The 5,040-nt window shown below is 43.9% G+C and overlaps 1 protein-coding gene across 5 annotated transcripts in view; it reads right to left on the reverse strand.

Annotated features, from left to right (window-relative positions):
• Positions 1–5,040, reverse strand: part of Tmtc1 (transmembrane O-mannosyltransferase targeting cadherins 1) — a 319,404-nt gene that overhangs the window by 49,803 nt on the left and 264,561 nt on the right. The gene's annotated exons all lie outside the window — the stretch shown is intronic.

Below are 5,040 nucleotides of genomic sequence, written 5' to 3' on the forward strand. Positions count from 1 at the left end.
TGCCATGCTCTGTACCCGGTGCCATGCCCACCTGTCTGCTGCCATGCTCTGTACCCGGTGCCATGCCCACCTGTCTGCTGCCATGCTCTGTACCCAGTGCCATGCCCACCTGTCTGCTGCCATGCTCTGTACCATGATGGTCATGTACTTTCCCTCTGAAACTGTACGCACCCCCAAAACGGTTTCTTCTTTAAGTTCTCTCAGTCATTATATCTTAGCACAGCAATAGAAAAGTAATTAAGACAACTCCCCATGAGCGCACACACACACACACACACACACACACACACCCCAAAGGAACAAGGCTATTGCCCTCTGCTGTTGGTTGCTCACTATAACTAGATGGTAAGAGCCTATTGCTGCAGATACAACTTTGGTTGTACCACGTGGAGAGATCAAGCTGGAACTGTCCTGAAAACTTCTTCCCTGCAAGTTAGATTTCTAAGTTTCAGAGAGGCTATCTAGGCTGTTGAGGGAGAAAAACCCACGAGTGGAATTATGCTGTGGTGAACTCTGCACTCAATACTGACTGATTTGCCAGGCAAGATGTGCTCACTGGTGCAATAGTAGCCTAAAGGATATGGGTGTAATCAATCATTTTGGACTGATTTTAAGAGCGTTTACACAGGAATTCATGCCTGGTACTTGAACCTCATTACAATGTCTACCTGAGTGGTTTTAGAGTAAACATCATATCATCTGACAGCATTACGGCGACCGTGGTGGCTACATTTTCTGTGGGTTTACAAGGGAGCCATTTTTGTAAGAATAATTGTCTGGGTGGTAGAAGGTTACAGACCCCCTATCTGGATAGAATCCTACACATTGTCAGGGATGACACCTCTACGTAATGAAGGTTCCATGGAACCTTACCTGATAGAAGAGTCTTATATCTTCCTTCCTTCCTTCCTTCCTTCCTTCCTTCCTTCCTTCCTTCCTTCCTTCCTTCCTTCCTTCCTATCTCTTTGTCTCTCCCTCCTTTCCTCACACCATTCTTTCTTTCTTTGGGGATGGGAATGAGAGTTAAAGCAATTCTTTACCATGTAGCCCTGGCAGGCCTACAACTCACTATGTAGACCAGGCTGGCTTTGAACTTCCACTGGCCCTCATGCTTCTGCATCTCACATTCTGGGATTTCAAGCATGCATCACTTTGCTCAACCAGGAGTCTTTCTGATCTGCCTAGACAAAGGCAAACTTTAGTCTCTATCCCAGGAGCTAGTTCTGACCAATAGGGTTTAACAACATGAATTTAACCATGCAGGAGACTTAAACAGTGAAAAGCATATTCCATATCTATCCCTTGCAGTAAGACTGTGCTTCAAAAAGCCTGTCAACTATGCCACCAGATCTCCAGACAGCCTCTAAACCAAGTGCATGTGTAGAATGTGTACAATGCAGAGACTCAGCCCTCCACTCCCAGAGCTAAACCCTGAATGACTACTAGTACTCAGATGTGTCTAGTAAAGTTTTTTTTTTTTTACTTATAATATTCACTGCCTTGAAATATTTTACAAAAATAAAATATAAGTGTGGGGGAAAGTTGTTATTTCTAAGGAAAGTAGGTAAAAATTAGAAATACTAAAAAAGGTTTTGTTCAAAAATTTGCCACTGATTTGTGAAACCGCTGTAAAAGACTAGAGAAAAAAATCTCAGGTAGAATGCTTGAATGACTGTTTTAAATTTTGATTCTTCTCTAAAATAACTAAACTAAGACTACACATGGATAGGCACCATTATTGCAAAGTCTAATCGGCAGGTTCTTAAGGGTTTTTGTTTTTGTTACTAGAAGTCTGGTGAATGGATACATATTTGAAACTTCAAGGCAAAATAAAGTACTGGGGAATGTTCCTAAGCCTGGGCCTGTGGTGTAGGCCTGTAATCCCAGCTATTCAGGAGGCTGAGGCAGAAGGATTGAAGTTCAAGACTAACCTAGGCACCTAAGACACTTGTAAAGTGTAAAAGGGTATGGGGGGGTGGTGCTAAGGAGTAAAAGAAGGGGAATAAGAGGGAGAAAAAAAGGGAGAGAAGAGGGGAGGCAAAGGAGGGAAGGAAGAGGAGGAGGAGATCTGTTTCACAGTTCTCTACTTTTAGCTCACTTGTAAAACTAGTCAGTAATCCAAAAACACCCAAATAGCCCTGCGTGAACTCAACATCTTCTGCACATTGTTCAGGCAGGGCCAGCTCCTCCTCTGGACTTACTGGATAAGGTGTTGCTTGGCAATTGTTAGGTGGAAATGATTGTTAGTGGGTCTCTCCTATCACCTGCCATGAAACAGTAGGACATAGTCCTACAAAATACAAAATTAAAAAGCTTTGGAGGTGAAAACACAGTAGATACACCCATGTTTTCTGATTCTCTCAAATGGGAATCTGTGATGGCTATTCCTGGTTGTCAGCTTGACTACATCTGGAATGAACTACAATATAGATATAGAGGGCACAGATGTGATCTAGATCGTGAGGCTGGAAGACACAGACCCTTGACCCAGATCTTGACATGGGATGACACATGCTTTTCATCCAGATCTTGAGGTACAGTGGCCATGGGCCCAGTGTACTGGCTATTTTTGTGTCAACTTGACACAGCTGGAGTTATCACAGAGAAAGGAGCTTCAGTTGAGGAAATGCCTCCATGAGATCCAACTGTAAGGCATTTTCTCAATTAGTGATCAAGGGGGAAAGGCCCCTTGTGGGTGGGACCATCCCTGGGCTGGTAGTCTTGGGTTCTATAAGAGAGNAGGCTGAGCANGNCAGNNGAGGNAAGCCAGTAAAGAACATCCCTCCATGGCCTCTGCATCAGCTCCTGCTCCCTGACCTGTTTGAGTTCCAGTCCTGACTTCTTTGGTGATGAACAGCAGCATGGAAGTGTAAGCCAAATAAACCCTTTCCTCCCCAACTTGCTTCTTGGTCATGATGTTTGTGCAGAAATAGAAACCCTGACTAAGACACCCAGGCAAAGTAGTATATGCCTTTAATCCCAGGAGACTGAGGCAAGCAGATCTCTGAGGTCAAGGCCAGCCTGGGACAAGGAAGTTCAAAATCCAGAGGTTGTACTAACCTTTAACCTGGGCTACACCTTCTGCTGGAGGCCTGTATCAGGACACTGAAAGAAGGAAGGTTCACTCTTTTTCCCATTTGCACTTACTTGCCAGCACATCTGTGGGAACCTACTTCCTCAGGATTCTAGCTTATACAGGAGACCAGCTGAAACACCTAGCCTTGTGGGACTGAGCAACTACTAGATTCTTAGACTTCCCATTCACATCTGCCATTGTTGGTTTAGTTGGACTGCAAACTGTGAGTCATTACAATAAATTCCCTTAATAGATAGAGACATTCCATAAGTTCTGGAACTCTAGAGAACCCCAAATAATACAGAATCTCAGGCTTTAGTGTCAAAACTGGAAAGGTGATTCCTGTAGATACACAAAGCTAACACTCATAAGCTTGGCTTTTATTGAGGACATAAGGCAAGGTTTCTGAGGTGGTCTGCATATGAATGAAGTGGCTCCACTGTCCTAAGCACTAGCCTTGGCCCCCAGATGGAGGAGCTGTTTAAGAAAGTTGTAGAACCTGTAGGAGGGAGCCTCACTGAAGGAAGTAGGTCACTGGATGGGCTTTGAGGTCTACAGCCTGGCGCACTTCCCCTTTGCTCTCTGCTCCCTGATAATAGATAAATTCCACTACCTGTGGGGTTTTCATGGTCATTTCAGTAGTGGGGGTGAGGGTGGGGGGAGGTAATTGCAGAACTGATCCAAACCCCAGTGCCTTTAATTTGCTGCTTCCCCAGTCACTTCTTCCTTGCTGTGGTAAATAAGGAAAGCATGAGATACTCTAGGGTTGAAAGGGAGGAAGGGCCATTGGGGAGGAGATGAGTCCCTGTAAGCAATCCCCAGGATGAAATAGCAGTAATGAAGTATGGGCAATCTTCCAGTCACCAAGGATAAACAACTGCCAAGATGATGAATGCTCCTGGGATTTTCTTCTTTTGTCTAACACAAAGAGTGACAGCATACTTTAACACAGAAAGTACAACACTCATATCCACTGAAGGTCCATGGCAGAGGAGGGCATTCTAAAATGAGATTTTAAATCAGAAATATTTAGAATCCAGGCTGAGAGCATTAAATAATTCACTAATTTCAGCATTGGATTTATAGCTTTGATTATCTTTTCCCATTCTTCAGGGTGTATATTTCTTCTAGAATCAAACATTTATTTTTATTGTTTCACAGGAAAGGAGCAGAAACTCCCAACTGGCTACTGTAATTTTGTGGAATCAACTGCCAGAGAATTTAATGTAGGCCTTTGGCCCAGCTGTGGATTAAGGTCATATTTACTTTTCTATTTGAAGCTGACAGAATTTGTAAACACTCTGGTAATCCTTCTCTGTTGCACCAATACTGTTGGACAGTATTGGTTTTTCTTCAAGAATGGAAGAGAAACCATGAAACATCCACTATTAAGGTCAAGCATACTTTATGTGTAAAACTGGTGGAATATATCGACCTTTTTCTGTTTTGGCTTTTTTAAAAATTTTTTATTAGGTATTTTCCACATTTACATTTCCAATGCTATCCCAAAAGTCCCCCATACCCTCCTCCCCACTCCCCTACACAACCACTCCCACTTCTTGGCCCTGGCGTTCCCCTGTACTGAGGCATATAAAGTTTGCACAACCAATGGGCCTCTCTTTCCACTGATGGCCACCTAGGCCATCTTTGATACATATGCAGCTAGAGACACGAACTCTGGGGGTACTGGTTAGTTCATATTGTTCCACCAATAGGGTTGCAGATCCCTTTAGCTCCTTGGGTACTTTCTCTAGCTCCTCCATTGCAGGCCCTGTGATCCATCCAATAGCTGACTGTGAGCATCCAGTTATGTGTTTGCTAGGCCCCGGCATAGTCTCACAAGAGACAGCTATATCAGGGTCCTGTCAGCAAACTCGCGCTAGTGTATGCAATGGTGTAAACGTTTGGAGGCTGATTATGGGATGGATCCCTGGATATGGCAGTCTCTAGATGGTCCATCCTTT

This window comes from Mus caroli, chromosome 6 (genome assembly GCF_900094665.2).
Source record: "Mus caroli chromosome 6, CAROLI_EIJ_v1.1, whole genome shotgun sequence".
NCBI classification, from domain to species: domain Eukaryota; kingdom Metazoa; phylum Chordata; class Mammalia; order Rodentia; family Muridae; genus Mus; species Mus caroli.